Source organism: Nycticebus coucang, unplaced genomic scaffold (assembly GCF_027406575.1).
Source record: "Nycticebus coucang isolate mNycCou1 unplaced genomic scaffold, mNycCou1.pri scaffold_53, whole genome shotgun sequence".
NCBI lineage: Eukaryota > Metazoa > Chordata > Mammalia > Primates > Lorisidae > Nycticebus > Nycticebus coucang.
The window spans coordinates 698,438-720,065 of NW_026515583.1; the positions used below are offsets into that span (position 1 = coordinate 698,438).

Sequence of the window (21,628 nt, forward strand, 5' to 3'; positions counted from 1 at the left end):
AGGGAAGGGGAGAGAGAGGGGAGGGAAGGGGGTGGGAGGGATAGTAGGGGATAGTAGGGGGACCACACCTATGGAGCACATTGCAAGTACAAGTTGGATCTATTATGTGTTTACCACAAATGTCCTTATAATATAATAGGGTAAATGAGGTGAAATCTATGTTGATTAATATGATGTAAGCACTGCAATTTGTACAAATAATGAACACATTGAAAATGGCATTAATGTATTTATGATCTATGTACAAAAGACTTAATAAAAAAAGAAAAAAAATCATACATTATGATCAAATAAGATTCATCTTACATTAATTTTTTGAGTGGTGAGAAGTATGGATTCTATTTTATTCTTCTGCATATGGCTATACAAATACAATTTTACCTGCACCTTTTATTGAAAAGGGAGAGATTCCCCCAATGTATGTTGTTGCCTGCTTTGTCAAAGATAAGGTGGCTATATGTGGATGGTTTACCGTATGGGTATTTTGTCTTGATTCATCAGCCTGTGTCTCCATTTTTGTGTCAATACCATGCTGTCTTGGTTACTATAGCCTTGTAGTGTAGTTTGAAGGTGGTAATGTGATGCCTCCAAATTTGTAAAAGAAGTCATTATATTAAAAAATACCTGTATTCAAATGTTCTTTGCAACACAATTCACAATTACAAAGATGGGGAATCAACCAAATGCGCATCAATTCATGAGTAGATTAATAAAACATGGTACACGTATTCCATAGAATACTAAGCCACAAACAATGACTTAATGCCTTTTGCAACAATCTGTATATAACTAGGGACCATTAGAACTAGGGACCATTATCCTAAGTGAAGTATCTAAAGAATGAAAACACGAATACAACATGTACTTACTACTAAATTGGAATTAAATTGATGGGCACACATGTGAAGTAAACCTCAGTAGAAATGAAGCAGGGAGTTACAGGGGGAGAGGAAGCAGAAACCTATCTAACAGGTAGAGTGAACACTTTCTGGGTGAAAGACATACTTCCAATGATGACTGAAACATTACAAAAGCAATCTACATAACCAAAATATTTGTACCCCCATAATACTTTTAGATAAATAAATATATAAATAAATAAATGAAAGGATAGAAGATGGCAACTTTTGTGTGTCTTTTTATTTCTCAATTTCTGACAGTGAAATGGGGTGAAAATTCATTCAATACCAAGAGGAAAGGGGAATGACAAAGTTAAGAATGGCCCTTTTTGAAATTTTGAAAAATTCTGTTTGACTCACTCAAAGAGAAATAAAGAAGATTCTCCAAACAATTTAAATAACAATTATAATTCTATCTCACAATTACGTGATAATACTCAAATGTAATGCTAAAATTAATAACAAAATATTTTGCTGGCTCTAATCATAACAAAGTAAAGTGATAAAATCAATGAAAAGAAAAAATTTCTTTCTGTAGACTAAAGTAGTAGCAATTATCCTTTCTATTAAACTTTTCATCAAGGTTAAAAAACAAAGGAAGAAGTGTGAAGCTAATGAGATAGAAGTATCTAAACACCTCTGTGATTTTGCAACTGATAACAGTGATGATGATGGATTAATTCAAAAAAGAAAGGCTGGAGAAACCTACAATCAGCAGTTTTCCAGGAAGGAGAATGAACAGTGGGACAGGTGAGCCTGTAGCGGTGTTTCATAGTAGATAATTATTACTGTACAAGAAAACTAATTTTAATTTGGACTAACATTCACAATTAACAAGTTGTATACTTAACCTAAGGATTTTCAGCCTTTACCTGCTATTAGAACAATGCAAATTTACAAACAAAGGGATATCGTTGTTTTCAGTCATGCTGACATTTTTTTTTAACAAAAACAGTGCTGAGAAATGTGCAGAAAATTTATTGTCATGCACTATTTGTTGATAAAACCAGTAAATCCTTTTGACAGGTTATTTAGCAATGGGCATCAAATTTCAAATATGACATTCTTTGAATCTAAGAGGTCCAGTTCTGCAGCTAGATCCTACAGGAAAATATGACCCATCTAAACACACAGACGTGTTAAGAACATTTGTTATCTATGATATATACTTAAAATAAAGCAATATTTATGTATCTAATATATAATATGTGCTAAGATACATAGTATTAATATATGTATGTTAAGGACATTTATATAACTATGTTATCTATATATGTGTATTACAGAAGTTTATTATAACATTGTCATATCAAAAGTTGGAGATAGTCTAAATATGTGTCAGTAAGGAAATACTTAAAATACCACACCCATAAAGTAATGTTGCATACAACGATTTTCTAAAATGAGGTGAATCTGTAGTATACTAATCATTTCCCAATGAAAGTATGCTTAAAGTATTTAGTGATACATATAACCAAATTTTGATAGAATTGCTTAAATATCTGCTGAGTTGCAAAAGGCAGCTACATGTTGTATTGGCATTCTAGCTTATAACCAAGAAGGTTGGAGGTTATTATATTTTTGGTTTTGTTCTGAATACCTGAGTACTCAACTATTGGAACCTCAAATTAGTCTGAATATCAGCAAATGATTGCACATGGCACTCATTTTCCATATATACATTTCAATAAGGTGTAAAAATGATTACATCAAAGGTTGTTTAATCTAACGAAATTAGCCTTGGCCAAATTTTCCTTTAAAAAGCCAGAGAGTAAATATGTTTTAGACTTTGTGGGCCATATGGTTTTTGTTATAGTCCAAAATCTGTCATAGAAAGTGAAGGAAGTGGCATGCCTGTGATCCAATAAAACTTTGCTGACAAAAGCAGGCAGTGGGCTGAGCTTGGCTCACATGTGCAATTTACTGACTCTTGTGGTAAAACCCAGTACTACTAATGCAGCAAGTCTTCTTTTAAAAGATTATGCATTTCAATATGAACCACATCACATTATTCAACAGATCTCATGTTACATTATTTACACAATAAGATTGTTTTTGCAATTTTTCCCCTTTTATTTCCATTATGGAATTCAAAATTTTAACATAAATATTTACTTTGTATAGTGAATGAGTATAAAATATCCTAAATTTGGATGATTTTTATCACGGAATACATACTTCCCTTGAAATTTTAGTCATTCTTTGGTCTTTATTTATATACATGGGCAAAATGATAATCAGGTCTTTTCCAGTTTCTTTTTTTTCTTTTTAATTTCATGTTAATGTGAGGGTATAAACAACTAGATTATGTTATTTTCATTAGTTAGGTAGAGTCCTTCTTGTAGTTGTGTCCCACACCCAAGAGGTGTTCCATGTACCCTTAAAACCTGCTTATTAAGTGGGAGCACACCAATCTCCCTCTAACCTTCTTTTGCCCCTTCCCTTGTTCCCCTTCCTCCTAACTTGAATTGAAATGAGATTTTCTCTTATGTGGACATGTATTAGGTTGTCTATTGGCTTTATATTACTATTGAGTATGATGGATATTTGTGTTTCTATTTTCTGACGCTTTGCTAAAGAATGCATTTCACCTCCATCCAGGTTAATATCAAAGATGTAAACTCTCCGTTTTTAAAATGACTAAGAAGTATGGTGTACACATAGCACAGTTTTTTGATCCATTTTTTAGTTGATGGGCATTCATGTTGTTTCAAAATCTTGGCAAATGTAAACTGAGCTGCAATAAACAATCTAGTGAAAATGTCTTTATTAAATTTTTTTTTTTCTGAGTAGTTCCATCTCTATTAATGGGATTGCAGGATCAAATAAAAGTTCGATTTGAGTTCTCTGCAGATTCTCCATACTTTTTTCTAAAGAGACTGCATTAGTTTGTAGTCCCTGCAAGGGTGTAAAAGTGTTCCCCATTACCAACATCAGCAATTTTGGGACTTTGTGATGTGGGCTATTCTCACTAGAGTTGGATGATATCTAGGGTGGTTTTGATTTGCATTTCTCTGTTGATCAGGGAAGATGAGTAATTTTTCATTTGTTTGTTAGCCACTCATCTGCTTCCTCAGAGAAGGTTCTGTTCATATCACTTGACCAGTAGTAGATGGAATTTTTTTGCTCTATTGATGTTGATTTAATTTGAGTTCTCTGTAGATTCTAATTATAAAAACTTTATCAGATCCATAACATGTAAAACCATTCTGCAGGTTGTCTATTTGTTTTACCTGTTGTGTCCTTAGCTGGACAGAGGTTTTTCAGCTTAATTAAGTCCCATTTGCTCATTTTACTTGTTGTTGTGATTGCTACTGAGGTCTTTGTCATAAAATCTTTCCCGAGTCCAACATCATCAAGAACTTTTCCCACACTTTCTTCTAAGATTTTTATTATTTCATGTCTTAGATTTAAATCTTTTATCCATCTTAAATCAATTATTTTAAGGGGTGAAAGGTATTGGTCGAGTTTCAGTCTACTACAAGAAATTATGTCTAGAAATTTGGCAATGTGGAGGAAATGGACAAATAACTGCAATCATGAGATCTTCCTAGACTTAACCAGAAATAGATCTCCTGAAAAGGCATATATCAAATGTTGAGAGTGCAGAAACAATAAAAAAGGTTTTAGCACCAACAGCAGCAACAGAAGCCCAGGACCAGATGGCTTCACAACAGAATTCTATCACACCTTCAAAGATGAGCTTCTACCTATACTGCAGAACCTGTTTCATAATATTGATAAGGCTGGAGACTTCCCAAACACATTCTATAAACCAAATATCACTTTTGTTTTGATTCCAAAACCAGGAAGGAACTTAACAAACAAGAACTTCAGACCAATTTAACTAATGAGTATAGAGGGAAAAATACTCCACAAAATCTTAGCTAATAGATTACAGTTACTCATTTCAAAAAAATTATGCATTACCATCAAGTATATTTCATCCAAGAGATGCAGGTTGTTTTAACATATGTAAATTCATAAATGTAATACATCCTATCCATAAAAACAAAGTCTATGTGATGCTCTCAATAGAGGCAGAAAAAGCATTTGTTATAATTCAGAATTCTATACTAACAAGAACATTTTAAAAAAATAGGCAAATTTGTATATTTCTTAAGATGATTGAAGTCATCTGTCCACAGTTAACATCATGCAGAATGGTGTAAAATTGAAAGCTTTTCCAAAGAGAACTGGAACCAGACAAGGATGCACACTCTCACCACTATTATTCAACATGGTTCTAGCCAATACAATCAGGCAAGAGAAGGATATACAGTGCATCCAAATTGCTTCAGAGGAGATCAAACTCTCCCTCTTTCCTGATGATATAATCTTATACTTAGAAAACCCAAGAGACTCAACCACAAACTCCTGGAAGTTATCAGGAAATACAGTAATGTCTCAGGGTATAAAATCAATTTCCAAAGATCTTGTATATGCCAGTAACAACTAAGCTGTTCAGCTTCTCTTGATTTGAGAAGCAAATCAAGGACATAATTCCCTTCAGAGTATCTTCAAAGAAAAATAAATACTTAAGAATATACCTAACAAAAGAGGTGAACTATCTTTTCACAAAGAATTATGAAACCCCAGGAAACAAAATTGCAGAAGATACTAACAAATTGCAGAGCATACCATGCTCTTTGCTGGGAAGAATCAACATTGCCAAAATGCCTATTGTACACAAAGTAATCTACGAATTTGAGGCAATGGGGATTAAAATACCGACATCATATTTTGAAGAACTGGAAATAATAGTACTTCATTTTTTATGGAACCAGAAAATAAGCAATATAGCTAAGGCTATTCTTAGTAATAAAAACAAAGTCAGAAGCATCACCCTACCAGACTTTGGGCTGTATTACAAGTCTGCCGTAAACAAAACACCATGGCATTGACACACATAGACATATGGAACCAAATTTAAAACCAAGAGATCAAACCAATCTCCTCTTGCCATCTGATCTTTGATAAACCAAACAAAAATATACAGTGTGGAAAATAATTGATTTTCAAAAAATGGTGCTGAGAAAACTACATAACCACATGAAAAGACTGAAACTTTCCCCACAAATTTCACCCATTATAAAACTTGCCTCAAGATAGATGAGAGACATCAATCTAAGACACAAAACAATAAAAATCTTGGAAGAAAGCATAGGGGGAAACTCTTGATGATGTTGAGCTAGGGAAAAATTTTATGACAAAGACTTCAGACCCATCATAACAGCAACAAAAATTAACAAATGGACTTAATTAAGCTGAAAAGCTTCTGCATCACTAAGGACACAACAAGGAAAGCAAGAAGATAATCTTCAGAACGGTAAAAGATATTTGCCAGGGTATGAATCTGACAAAGGACTGATAACTAGAATCTACAGAGAACACAAGTTAATCAACAGAAAAGAGTAAACAATCCCATCTACCTCGGGGCAAGAGATACAAACAGAACCTTCTCTGACAAAGACAGACAAATGGCTAAGAAATATCTGAAAAATGCTCATCTTCCCTGATCATCAGAGAAATGTAAATCATAACTCCCCTGAGATACCACCTAACTCCAATGAGAATAGCACACATCACAAATTCTTAAATCTGCAGAAGCTGGTGTGGATATGGAGAGAAGGGAACACTTTTACACTGCTGGTGGTACTGAAAACCAATACAACCTTTTTGGAAGGAAGTATGGAGAATCCTCTAAGAACTCAGACTAGCCCTCCCATTTGATCCTGCATTTCCACGGTGAGGCATCTAGCCAAATGGAAAAAAATCGTACTAAATATTTGCACTGGACATTTGCATCTCACTTTACAATTGCCAAACTGTGGAAACAACCTAAATGCCCACCAACCGACGAATGGATTAATAAGCTGTAGTTTATGTATACCATGAAATACTATTGTGCCATTAAAAACGATGGAGATTTTACATCTTTTTTACTAACCTGTATGGAGGTGGAACACATTCCTCTTCATAAAGCATCAGAAGAGTGGAGAAGAAAGAACGCAATGTACTCAATTCTAATAAGAAGGCTGTAAATGGTCTAATAGAAGGTGGGGGGTGGGGAAATGAGGGATGGGGAGAGGGGCGGAGGGAGTATGTTAAGGGGTCACAGTGTATATGGCACACCTCTTGAGGGTGGGACACAATTACAAGAGGTAGTTTACCTAACAACTTCAATCAGTGTAACCTAATTCTTTGTACCCTTAATAAATTTCAAACAAAAATAAATAAAATAAATACACAAATAAATGAATAATAAAATTGAAGATAGAACAAGGTGCTTTTATAGGATTGCTCAATGCTAACCCCGTGAAGCCCAAGGATGGCTCAGAGAAGGTGTCCTTAGCTATGGATCATCCCCAGAATCACTTAATTATGGGTGAAGCTCTTGATCTTGAAACCTATAAAGCAAAGAAAAAGAATGGAGAACCTCATGCACAGATGGTTAATTTGTGAAATTCTGAATACTTGAGTGTCACATCCAGGTTCAGTACTGGAAACTCAGTGCACAACAGCCGGACCTGCAGACCACCTTATCCAGAGGATAAATTCCAAAGAAGTTGGCCTGCAAAGTCACCAGCCTAGAAGAATGGCTATGTCAAGATGGTTTTTACCACTGAGGAGTTTCTTCTGCATCCTATGTGGCCTCAGTTGCAGCAGCTGTTGTGCCTAGGAAGATGATTCAAACCACTCTGAGCAATCTGGTTGTCAAAGGTGCATACTTGATCATTCAGGAAACAAAACAAATACTCAGAATGCCCCAGAAGAGCTTGTCTTGCTCTGAGGAGTTCAAAGAATTGAGGGATCTGCCACTGAGTGGAGCCAGAAGCCTGTAGCATTTAGTCAAGGCCATGACTTCAGGGATTATGGGAAGCCCCAAACCTGCCATGCAGTCTGTATCGGCATCGGCCCTCTTAAAACAACAGAAGCAGGGCGGCGCCTGTGGCTCAGTGAATAAGGCGCTGGTCTCATATACCGAGGTGGCTGGTTCAAACCCAGCCCCGGCCAAACTGCAACCAAAAAATAGCCGGGCGTTGTGGCGGGCGTCTGTAGTCCTAGCTACACGGGAGGCTGAGGCAAGAGAATCGCTTAAGCCCAGGAGTTGGAAGTTGGAGGCTGCTGTGAGCTGTGTGGGGCCACGGCACTCTACCGAGGGCCATAAAGTGAGACTCTGTCTCTACAAAAAAAAAAAAAAACAGAAGCAGCAGATGTTGGAGACGAGGGAAAGGAAATCAGAAGCTTTTTGGAGACAATTTCTCCAAGGCTCAATTGAAGTCAAGAGCCTGGCCCTGCCATCCTCATCTTAATAGCCCACTGCCCAATCTGCATAGATGGGGACTGAATTCCCCAGGCTGGAAGGAAGTCTGACCATGTGGATGACCAAGATTGGGTGTGGCAACTCAAAAGGAGATGACGTTCTCTTTTCTGATGAGTCACAACCACCAAAACCAAAACTGAGTGCTTTAGCAGAAACAAAAAAGTGCACAGGTGTCCTGAAAGAGGCTGAAGCTGAGCTGCATAAATGCTATTTTGAGGCACTGGTGAAAAAAGAACAAAGGGAAGAAAAGATGAGAAACATCAGAGAAGTGAAGTGTCTGGTCATGACATGCAAGATGGGCACCTACACCCATCTCCATGTGCTGGAGACCTGTGTCAGTGAGCAGCACGACCTCCACTGGCTCAATGGCATGAAAAAGTTTTTCAAGTGTCCCTGTGGGGACAGACTCCCACACAAGCACTGCAGTAATCATACCCTCTAAAAAAAAAGGGAGGGAATGTTAAAAGAAAACTCTGGTCCAAATATCAGAGGAGAAATTTTGTTACTAAGAGGAGAACACGCCAAATTTCTAAGTAGCCTCAAATAACCCTAACGTCATTTGCCTCAATCTTTTTTTCTTCATGTGGCTCTGGAAAGGCCGAGGATGGACTCCGGATTGCCCTTGTTTCTGACTGACACCACCAAAAACCCATGCACAGATGGTTCAGTTATGTAGGCTTGGCACCAAATTTAACTTTGATGTTTAAGTGGAAAACCAGAATATTGTCTTCCCTGTTCTCACTACAGTATTGTGGCAACATTACAGCTTTCACAGAAATTTTTGGCCCCAAACTGGAAGGTAAACCGAGAGGTGTGTTTCTGTACCTCTTGGTTATACACTCCTTTACCTCAATGAAGTTCCAGGAGATAAAAATATACATAGTATAATGACATTAACAATAGCATCATTGTGATTTTACGAGATACTCTAAATTATCAGAGGTATAACCTTTATAGTTTAGACAAGGGAAGATTTTGATTATGTACAATAGAAAAATAAAAGATTACTGCTTTCACAGAAATTTTTGGCCCCAAACTGGAAGGTAAACCAAGAGGTGTGTTTCTGTACCTCTTGATTATACACTCCTTTATCTCAATGAAGTTCTAGTGTTACATGGAGATAAAAATTTACATAGTATAATGGCATTAACAATAGCATCATTGTGATTTTATGAGATACTCTAAATTATTAGAGGTATAACCTTTATAGCCTAGACAAGGGAAGATTTTGATTATGTACAATAGAAAAATAAATGATTGACAGTTTATTTCAGATAACACTTTTTTGTATTATAAATTTATAAAGCATAAAAAATATGTTTCTTTGTACCAATAGTGTCATGGACGTGTATTGTGTGCTCAATAAGTATTTGTTGAATACACGAATAAACAGTTGAATAGATAAATTAGTGCTGATGATAAATTTTCTTAGAAAAATTTTTCTTAGAAAAGTTTCTTAGAAAAATAAGTTTTGAACTTGTTGAAAGTAGGTTTCTCTAATTGCCTAGATACAACAATATGAAGGCTTTTAGTTTTTAAAAAATATGTGAGATTTAGAAAATTTTATTTATAATTATGGCCATAAATAGAATGATTATATGGATTTATCTACTATCCTATCATTTAAGAGAAGTTGACAATAAATTTGATTTTCACAACAGGGTATGAAGCTCATGTGTTGGAGCCAGAATTCTGGGGTTGGAATGTGTGGTCTCTACTGACCGTCTGTATGTGGTGGGCAAATTACTTGGTGTTCTGAGCCTAGTCTCCTCCTTTATAGAACCATACAGGATGATAACATCTCTAAAACAGTAGCTACATCACAAATCTCTTGTAAGGATTCACATTAATTAAATACATGTACAGTGTTTTAAGTACTACATAGTAACGACATAGTAAGTTGTGAAAATACAGATGAAAAACATTATTATTATTGTTCTTTTTTAAAGACAGAGTCTCACTTTGTAACACTTGGTAGAATGCTATGGTGTCACAGCTCACAGCAACCTCAAACTATTGGGCTTACGCGATTCTCTTGCCTCAGCTTCCCAAGTAGCTGGGACTACAGGCCCCGACCACAGTGCCTGGCTATTTTTAGTGACAGTGTCTCACTCTCGCTCAGGCTAGTCTTGTACTCATGAGTTCAGGCAGTTCACTGCCTCTGTTTCTCAGAGTCCTGGGATTACAGGTGTGAGCCACTGCTTCTGGTCTTGAATTTAACATTATTAATATTACTACAAAAATAATTTCCCTCATATAAGTATGTTAGAAAAATAATGCAAATAAGTCTTAGTGCCTATAAATGACCATGTTTATTTAAAAGGAGAGTGACAAACACCTGGTATATTTCTATCAAATAATGCAAGTATGATTGTCCTTTCTCTTTTTCAGAAAGCTTGATCTAAATGTAATTCTTTGTTAGGATGTTATGTAGTAAGTTTTCTTCGTCTCTTAATGTTACTGTTTATACTTCAATCCCTCTTGTAGAAAAAGATTGATTTTACATTATGTATTAAAAACCCTAAAAACTCTATAAGTAGGAGAAATAAATGACAAATGCAGATATTTTATTAAACAGCAATAGTTTTAGATATTTTGCATTTGTATATTTCCTGTTTGCTAAAAGGAATTATTTGTGTTTTTTAGGCCTACAAAGAGAACATCTAAGAAAAAGAACAAGGTATTACTAAAAAATCATCAAACATGTCATTATTTGAAAATATAAAGTTAAAGTAAAAAAGAGTCTTTTGCTATAAAGACATTTCCTTTAAAAACTGATTAAGGAACCATAGCCATAGGTAAAAGTGTCATCCTTTTAGCACACATCAGTACTTTACAAAATATCTGTGGTTTTGCTCATATAAAAAATAGATAATTTTTTTTTTCATTCCTGAGATACTTTATGAAGAAGAGTATTTTCCATCTCCATCCATGTAAACATAAAAGAGGTAAAGTGGTACAAATAATCAACACATTGAATCCCGAAATGGCATAAATGTGTTTATGATCTATGTACAAATGAATTAATAAAAAAAAAAAGAAAGAAAGAAAAGAAAAGAAAATGGATAACTACCACTTCTGTACATTTAGACTATGCTGTAAACATTTGGGGGACATTTTGAAGCACTGTTCTTTATTTTATAGGTGAAAAAACAAATACACACTATGGATGACCATGATGACATAACCTGGTCATCTGAGGGAGACTCAGATGATTATGAGTTGCCTTCTGTTAATTATAAGAATTTGACATTTCTTGCTAAACAACATGGAAAGCACTATAAAGGTAGGACCATTGCATGAGTGTAAGGCCTTTTTATGTGTCCTACAGTAGCATATGCATTGCTTAGCACTGCACCATTGAGCACAGATGTGTTATGATGACATTAATCTCAGAAATGTGCTTTATGTTCATATACAGTGAGAACCAGGGTATGTTGTGAACTCTCAGTCAAAGAGCTCTGACAATCCCACTGTACTTCTCTCAGTGTGAATGGCACCCCCGGTGTATTGCTGACCCTACTTCTCTCTTACACTTTCCCAAGATCAGGTTGCCATTATCTCCCACTTGGAATGCTACGGTAACCTTGGAACTGCTTTCCTCACAACCCCATCTCCTGAGGCCATGCTCTACTCTGCAACCATTATATATATCATCGAGCCTCTGTGAGTTGACCACCCAAGGGACTATAACGAACTGGTCAACACATGGAGATGGCCAACATAAGGAACTAGGCCTACTGTACAGATACGTATGTGTGGTGCATGTGTGGTCAACTTGAGGTCAAATTGAGGTGGTCAATGCAGGGAAGTGGTCAACTATGGAGGGTCTACTGTACTTTTAAAAATGAGGATCCCATCGTGTTAAAAATCCTTGTTGAAAATACATCTACCACTTCTCATTATTATAAGATTAGAGATCTCAACTCTAGCATTATCCTGCTAGAGTTGTGTCTGGCTGTTCTTTCTCTGTGTGTTTCGGCCACTATCTTAGGTGTTTGTTCCTGCTTTCAGTGGCTTCAGAGAGGCGTAATTAGTATATGATCAACTGTGCACATTTCTAATGTACAATATTGTAAGTTTTGAAATATACAAGTGAACCCATGGCCATAATAAGAGAGTTAACATATTCATCACCCACAGCACTCTCCTCCTGGCGTTTTGCATTCCCTTATTTTAGAACCTGCTAAATTACTTTCCGTAGTATTCATAGTATTTGTACCATTTTCCATTCCTGACAGCAGTCCATGACAGTTCCATTCTCTGCATCTTCACACTCAGTATATCATTGTTTTTAATTTTAGACATTCTGATGTGCATGCATTGTGCATACTGTTTTGGTTTCAATACACAGCATCCTAATGACTCATAATGTTGAGCATCCTCCCATGTGCATATTTGCCATCTGTACATCTTCGATGAGCTGTCTTTGCAAATTTCTTGCCACTTAAAAAATTAGACTGTTCTTCTCTTTGTTGAGTTTTAAGAATTCTTTATATATTCTGGATACAGTTTCTTTACTAGCTTTGTTTTTTGCAAGGAATCTTTCCTGGTTTTCATTCCAAGGAATGTTTCCAAACATTCCAAAAACTGTTTCCCAGTTTTCATTTTTTAATAGTATTCCAATGAATTCTGTTTTATCTGTTTGTTTAATTATGGCATCTCCACATTCCTCTCTCTCCAGACACCACTCTCTCTCTGCAGCCCCCTGCTTCCTCAGTAGTCACTGTCCATGATGCCATCCAGAGGTCTACACAATGCCTGGGTCTCAATGGGAATTCACCAAACACTCTGAGCTCTGCAGGGGGTAGACTTTCAGGCAGCCAGGCTCTGGGCAAAGGGTTAACTGTGCATTCAGAGTTTTAGGGAAAATATTTGATTGCTTTTATGACCAGTCGGATGGCACCTAAGCTCATAGGTGGGACCTCCCTGGAAGGGGAAGACAGGGAGAAATACATTAAGGGAAAAGGATCAGGTGGTATGATTCAGGTTGGTCAAATGATACAATTTCTGGGTGGCAAGGGCCTACGTATTATGGGGTGAAGCGGTTGAATGGTTCTGGGCAAGTGATTTTGAACAGTCTCTGCCCTGAGCCTCCAAGGTAGCCACTGCTGCCACCACAAATAGTGGGAGCCCAGAGAGCTGCTGGGTTTGTGCCTGATCAACTTTCTAGCAGGAGAATGATCATGGAGGTTGTCCCTGCCAAAGTGAAAGGTTTGCTTCCAGAGGAGATAATGGACACTGGTATAACTTCAGTTGGTGACCATAGTATTGAAGCTGGGGAAGACCCATTCCCATAGAGACAGAAGTGGAAGAAATTGTCAACATAACTTTTACTGGTGGCTCTAGAGCCATGCCTATTTCCACGGAACCAATCACAGTGGACAGTAAGCATACTAACCAAGTTACAGCGAATGCCATAATTACTAAGGCAGATTGTAACACCACAGTGAAACCAACTTTTCCAAGTGGCGTTCAGAAATTTGGTGCTCAGACTCCTATGACTATATCAGTCCATCATATTATGTTAAACAAAGTATCACAGACAGCTGATGTTAAACTGGTACTCAGAAACTTAAACCAGATGAACAGAGGTTAATTTTAACCACTTTGGTTAAGTCTCGTTCTAGCACTACCCCATAGCCAACTACCACAGACTCAGAAAGTTACAACTGAGGCCCAATCATGAGATACTAAGTTACCACTGTAGCAAATTAAAATAGTTAATTATGGGAAGAAGGCCAGAGGTGAAACCTGTCATTGGAGTCTCAGCACTGACCCCAGGAAGTTAACAGATGACATGTAACACATGTCCTAGGTGTTATAGACCAAACAGTAAAAAACACTACAGATTGCTAAGAAGCCTCAAATACCAACCTCTGGTTTGGTAATTGAGAAGCTGATCTTTGCAAAACCAAGTAATAGGAAAGCAGTTACAGGACAGACAACTCAAGTATCACCTCCAGTCATTGCAGGTAGGGTTCTTTCACAGTCTACCCCCAGAACTCCATCAAAGACCACAACAATATCTGAAAGTGGTTTTATTGGATCGCCTTTAAATTATACAACACAGACACTAAAGAAAATAGACATATCTCCTTTGAAATCACCAAATAAGGCAGTGGAATCAACTGTGCAGACCATCACTGTTAGGGTAGTAAGTACATCAAAGTTTAAAGCAATTACACCTCTGGAAACTGCTCTCAATGTCCGGAAGATTCAGTTACCTGGAGACAAGTTTTATTATGTCTGACTTGTTACTGCCACACAACCAGTTGCTCACCCCAGCCAGTTAGTCAGAATCCCAGTACAAACACTCAACCTTTTCAGCAAGCAAAGCCATTGGTTGTGAATACTACCACAGTGCAGATGTCCATTCCAATTATCTTGCCTTAGGTTGTCAAACAAGTTGCTCCCAAACCAATCAATCCAACTTCACAAATCATAACTACTAGCCAGCCACAGGACCGGCTCATCATGCCTGCCGCAACACTGCCACAGATTCAGCCCAACCTCACCAACGGACCACTAGGCCTTGTCCTGGCAGTGTCTTGGCCCCAGCTCTGGGAACAGGGATTGTGGGCTATGCTGTGCTTCCAGCTCAGTACTTTACTCAGCTACAGTAGTCTTCTTCATATGTGTCTATAGCAAACTATTCTAACTTTGTTGGAATATTTGGTATCCAGATCCAGTCGAGGCTTCCATTCAAAGGCATAATCCCATCTGTGTCTTCCATTGGGCCTAGAAAGCCCTGTAAGTGTGTAATATCACTGTGTTTGGCATTATATTCTGATTGCTTTGCAAATAGTGAATTTTACAACAACCACAATTGTACTAGTTATTATAACAATTGGGAACATGAAAATGAAAGGCAAAAAGCAATAAAAGCATGCCTTGACAGAAATCCAGAAGGCTTCAGGCCTAAGATAGGGAAAGGAAAGGAGGGAGAATCAGATTGACATCATAGCAAAGGATGTAATTGCAAATGATCAGGCTGTCTTAAAAACTATTGTGAATGCTGTGAGGCAAAAATAATGTGTTCCTCAATATCAAAATATAATGGGTGTAAAATTTTGAGAAAGCCCACAAAGAAAGACATTGATGTACTTGGCAGAGGCAGCTGAAGTAAGAGTACAGCAACAAACAGCAGCAAAGACTAAGTTGTCTTCTCCAATTTCAGACTTGTTTACTAGGCCAAAGCAACTTTGAATAGTGGATGAGGAAAATTGTTGTTTACAGTCGTGACTAAGGAAGTAGCTGAAGCCATGTGTGACTACCTTCTTGCCCAGACAGAGCAGGCAGACAAGAGGGAAAATAAAAATCAGCAGCTGAAAGAGTAATAGGAACACATTTATAAGAGGGACTTTGCTTGACAAATGCAATTAGTGTAACCTGGATGTTTGTACGCTCAATGAATCCCCAAAAATAAAAAAAGAAAAGGATTTGGATGAGGTTTGATGAGCATCATTAACTTAGCAGGAAAAGCAAAATGTGACCCCTGTTCCGTGAATTGCTCGCTCTTGTACAAAAGACTGATAAATGGTACAGTACAGAAAATTTAAGGTGCAGGGACACTTGATTTTTTGCAAAATTGTTTAACAATTACTGTGTTTTAATTCACTTCTTGTTTTAAGAGACTTCAAATTACAACATTGAAAGGGAAGAGATTTAAAATGAGGAAATTAGTACATTTTAAATCTTAGTTAAATCTGCTTATGGCCTAAATTAAACTTTTCATTTTTGTATTATATAGTTTTTTCATTGGCTTAGGTTTTTAAACAGTTAGATGGTCTATTCTTCTGATTCTATTGACAAAGAATATTTATAAATTACTGTAATTTACAATGTGTGGTGTCACATGATTTTTCTCAGTAGAGAACGTCAAAGTACCAGTGGTTGTTAACCAGTCATCCTTTGAGTATAGATTTAGAGCGTATTCAGACAGAATGTCTAACTTAAAAAATTCTCGAGAAACATTCAGATGGCCTTTTGTGTTTAGAAAAGCACCATATTTTAAAGAAAAATCAAGTTTTAAGGTGGATTCTGGAATAATAATATCTTGTTGTTAATTTGGGAATGTCAGAAGGGAACCCTCAGGCACACTCTTAAAATTAAGAGGGGGAGAGGGATAGGGTGAGTGGAGGGAGGGTAGTATAAATGTCTAAACACATAACTAAGAAAATGTGGTGAAAGTTATATTAACCAGTTTGATGAAAGTATTTCAGATTGTGTACAGAACCAGCACACTGTACCCCATAGTTGCATTAATGTACACAGCTATGATTCAATAAGAAAAAAAAGAAAAAAATAACATATAAAATATTAAGGGGGGCAGAACCTGTGCCTCATTGAGTAAGGTGCTGGCCCCATATACCGAGAGTGGCAGGTTCAATCCTGGCTCTGGCCAAACAGCAACAAAAAAAATAGCTGGGCATTGTAATGGGCACCGGTAGTCCCAGCTACTCTGGAGGCTGAAGCAATAGAATCACCTAAGCCCAAGAGCTTAAGACTGCTGTGCGCTGTGACACCACTGCACTCTACCGAGGGTGAAAAGTAAGAATCTTTTTCTAAAAAAAAAAAAAATTAATAAAGACAGTAAATGATAAATGATACTTAGAGAATTAACAATGTGTTTCTATGATAAGGAATGGCCAACAAAAACTCCATTTTCTCTCAAAGAGGTGGCATGTATTTGAAATAATAAATTGTCAAAGTGTTTACTGGGTGCTTTACAAATAAGAGGTGTGTATAAGAAGTAAACTTATCATGTAGTGATTATATAGAACCTCACATAATTATCAAGTATAAAATTTGGCCTAGATGAAGAAATAAAGAATAAGGAAGCTGTAAGAAATGAATTTGGAGAAGGATTTTTCATCTATACAAATATTTATCTTTGTAAACTTTTGAACTAAAAGTTTCAAATCAATACATGACTCTTACTTGATTTACTGAAATGGGCTTCCCAACAAAGCCTTCAAAATTATAATGGGAAAAATTCTTTTTATAACAGTAGTCAGGCATGTTGTCCATTGCTCTATTGGTTTGTTTTTATAATGGAAGTTTACTGTAGCATGATTTTACTCAGTTATTTGGGTAAGCGGAAGGTATGAGTATAATTACTCAAATAATCTAAATCATTTTCAGTAATTCTAAAACTCTGAATTTAGGAGTGTGTTGTAATGGGACTCTTGGTTTATAACAATAAAAAAGACCATGTTGGAATTCAGTAATTTTGTTAGGTACCTTAATCCTCAGTAATTATTCATGTATGATTATTGCAGTTCCTAAAGGGACTCTATACTGTTTCTGTATGTAGTGAGAATATACGTTCATATGAACAGGCCTGATATAGGCAATAGAAACTAAGTGATCCAAAAGAGGATTCCATTATTCAATAAACAGAATCCTTCCTTTTGAAATTTGGATTTATAAAATTATAGGGCATTAACTTTAAGTATAGATAGTGCACACATTCTTAGCACCTCAATCTAGTATGTTTAATTAAAATTTTTATAAATGTAAATTAGCATAAGATGATAAAATAATGTCTAGTCAACTTATTTTCAACAAATCGGAATATGTTTTTGGTCTAGGCCTAAATTTTTGTTCATTTTGCAAATATTCTGTATTAATTCTAATTGCACATTTGTGATGTGTATTTCTATACAGTGTGAAGAAAATGTGAAATTTTGTTTACAATTGTAGATTATATGTGGTGGCATTGTTTAAGAGTGTTTGCTTATAGAAATTTTGAGGTGGAATCAAATGCTACCAGTTTTTCTGATTTTCAAGAAGCTTTGTAAAATACTAAGCCATTTCCTTCCTCTGTAGTACTTACTGAACATTTTGTATTTAGGCATTTGCATCAAATTGCTGAACAAAAGAAATAGCTATATTAATTCAACAATTTTAAAAAATACTTGAAGAGGGTTGGGTATATAATTTTTTAGCTCTAATTCTATCACAAAGTAGAAAGATTAAATTTATATTTGTTAGAGCTATTCAAAGAATACAATTTTCTACACTGTAGAAACAGGACGGCCAATTAATAATACAAGACAATTTAACATTTATACTGTCTTAAAAGAAATCAATTTCATTTTTTTTTAAAGTTAAGGATTCATTGAGAGTACATGAAACCAGGTTACACTGATTGCATTTGTTAGGCAAAATCCCTCTTGCAATCCTATCTTGTCCCTAAAAGGTGTGGCACACACCAAGGCTCCACCTCCCTCTCCTCCCCGCTCTCTACTATTCTTTTCCCCACACCTCCCTTCTTTCTCTCTCTGCTCTCCACTTTCCCTACCCCCACCATGTCCTTAATTTCATTAATTGTCCTTAAATTAAAATTGAGTACACAGGAAAAAAAAGTAATTTCTTAGTGCAAAGTGGAACAGGGCATTACAAAGGTGGCAAGAATATAAAGTGAGCTCCCAGTTTCAAAATGTGTCAGAGACAGAGAGCAAATACCCTCGCTGCTCCCATGTTCCTCACTGTTAGGGAGGCATGAAAGACTGAAGTCTCTGATCATGCAGAGGCGTGTTTCATCTAACACAGAGGAAAGGAAGCATAGGGTCAGGCACAAATGTCTATAATTCAGTGGCATATAAACTATTTTACTTTATTGAACAGTAGTATCATATATTTCACAATAAGGAAGCTAGAATGGAGAGAAGAGGGTTAGTTATGAAGATATATTGGAAAGTATAGCCTGATAAAAAGTCCATCAGAAACTTGATGATTTGTGATGCCTTTTCATCTTGGAGTATGTTACACGGAGGGACTGGTGGTGAGATTCTAAAGGGGAAGCTCAGGTAAGGAAATGTGGAAGCAAACCACTGCAGACCAGAGCTTCTCAAACTTTCTGATATCTCCTGGATACCTTGTTAAAAATGCACTTTGTGATTCAGTAGGTCTAGGTATCTTCATTTCTAACACACATAAGTGATGCTGAGGCTGCTGGTCCTTGGATCCCCATGAGTAGCAAGGGTATACACTTGCCTATAGAGAAATCTGGAAAAAAAGCCTGGAAGAACAGTTTCACCATAGCAGGATCAAGAAAAGGCATTATTTTGCTCTTATTTCTGAGCATAAGTTTAGCTGGAGGAGAAGGAGCAAAGAAACAAAGAAATCAAGTTATAAATGTGAGATCGTTTTGCTAAATGAAGAGGGAAGAAATGGCAGAAATAATCCATGAAAACAATGGAGACCACAGGGTTACAGAATACTTTTTGCAGGGAAGAGACATTCTGGGTAGGGAAAGATAGTGGAAAGAAGAAAATTAACTAGGTAATTTTGTAGTTAATGATGAGGAAACTTGAGAGTACTGACCAAGATGGATTTAGGAAACTGGCAGTCACACAAGATAGATTGTTGCTGCCCCAGAGATCACTAGAAGCAGGAGAGTGCTGGAATTGGGGTAAACCAGAGAGATGCATGTCTCCTCTCCACAAATGTCAGGCATCAGAGATGCATCTTGCCTTGATATTACATTATCAAATAAGACTAATTTCCATACAAGCAGTGGCTGCTTTTTTAAGACAGATTTTTTGTTCTATAAAATGGCTATTTTCCAAAGATCTTAAAAGATTAATAGGATATACCAAAGGAAACTAATTTTATAAAAATGTAATTATCTTCCATGACTTGGCAATTATGAATGGAGCTGCAATGAACAATCTGGTGCAAATATCTTTATTTCCAAATGACTTTTGGTCCTTTCGATATACACCTAGAAGAGGAATTGCAGGATCAAAAGTCAGGTGTACATTTAGATCCCTGAGTGTTCTCCAAACTTCCTTCCAAAAGGAATGTACTAGCTTGCATTCCCAGCAGCAGTGCAAAAGTGTTCCCTTTTCTCCACAACCATGCCAACATCTAGAGTTTGGGGATTTTGTGATGTTAGATGGTATCTCAGAGTAGTTTTTGTTTGCATTTCTCAGATGATTAAAGATGGTGAGCATTTTTTCATGTGTCTGTAGACTATCTGCCTATCTTCAGAGAAGCTTCTGTTCATGTCTCTTGCCCACAATTAAATGGAATCACTCATTTTTTTTCTTAGTCATATGTTTGAGTTCTCTGTGGATTCAAGTTATTAGACCTTTGTCAGAAATATAACTTGCAAAAATCCTCTCCCATTTTGACGCTATTTGCTTTATTTACTGTTTTCTTGGCAGTGCAGAAACTTTTTAATTTGATCAGATCTCAGTAATGTATTTTTGATGTTGTTTCAATTGCTCGGGGTGTCCTCTTCATCAAATATTCTTTCAGGCCAATTTTTTCAAGCATTTCCCTACACTCTCTCAATGAATTTTTTATAGTTTCATGTCTTAAGTTTAAGTCCTTTAACCAGTGAGAGTCAATATTTGTTAGAGGAGAAAGGTGTTGGTCCAGTTTGAGTCTTTTACAGGTTGCCAGCCAGTATACCAGGGAATACTATGCAGCATTAAAAAAAAAAGAAATGTAGACATTACCTATTTTATGTTTACATGGTTGGAGCTGTAAAATACTCTTCTTAGTAAAGTATCTCAGGAATGGAAAAAAAATCTAATGTACTCAGTGCTACTGTGAAACCAATTTATAATCACTCACACTTGTATATGAAAAATGAAACACAACTTTAGCCTAGAATGAAGGAGTGAAGGGGAAGGAGAAGGGAAAGGAGGGAGATGGGTTGATGGAGGGAGGGTTAGTAGGGGGATCACACCTATGGAGCATATTGCAAGTACAAGTTGGATCTATCAGCTGTAGAACACAAATGTCTTAATGCTGCAATTGGGGAAATGAGGTGAAAGTTATGTTGATTAGTAGGATGTAAGCACTCCAATTTGTACAAATAATCAACACATGGAATCCCATTTGGCATAAATGTACTTATGATCTATGTACAAGTGACTTAATTAAATATATATGTGTGTATATATATATGTATGTATTCATGTTTTTTTCAAAACTTATTTTTACCAAATATTGCTTTTATTTTGAAGTGTAAAAGGTTATTAATTTCATATAATTCTGTGATATCTCAATTTTTTTTCTTTTTGGATAAATTTTTTGATATTTGAAATGTATTGTTCATAATTTCTTTGATGTATTTTATATGTCCTTAGGTGAGTGGGTAATGAAACTCTTAGATGGCAAAAGTAGATGGTAGAAGAAATGTAGGCGTATCTGCAGCTTACATGGATATGGAACAAAGGGAATGTTTATATTAACTATTATTCTACAAGTGTACATCCATGCTGCTCTATTAAAAATACTTTCTCTAAGAGAAATATATTATAGATTCAACCCTACTGTCATTAGAAGTGTGTCCTTTATAAATAACAAAACAAAGATCAGATGATTACTTATGTGCATAAATGATGCTTTTGTGTCGCATTAAAGCTATGTTAAAGGC

At 36.2% G+C, this 21,628-nt stretch overlaps 1 pseudogene; it reads left to right on the forward strand.

Annotated features, from left to right (window-relative positions):
* Positions 1-13,412: 13,412 nt before the first annotated feature.
* The window catches only part of LOC128579415 (ankyrin repeat domain-containing protein 26-like), an 85,774-nt pseudogene continuing 77,558 nt past the window's right edge, over positions 13,413-21,628 (forward strand).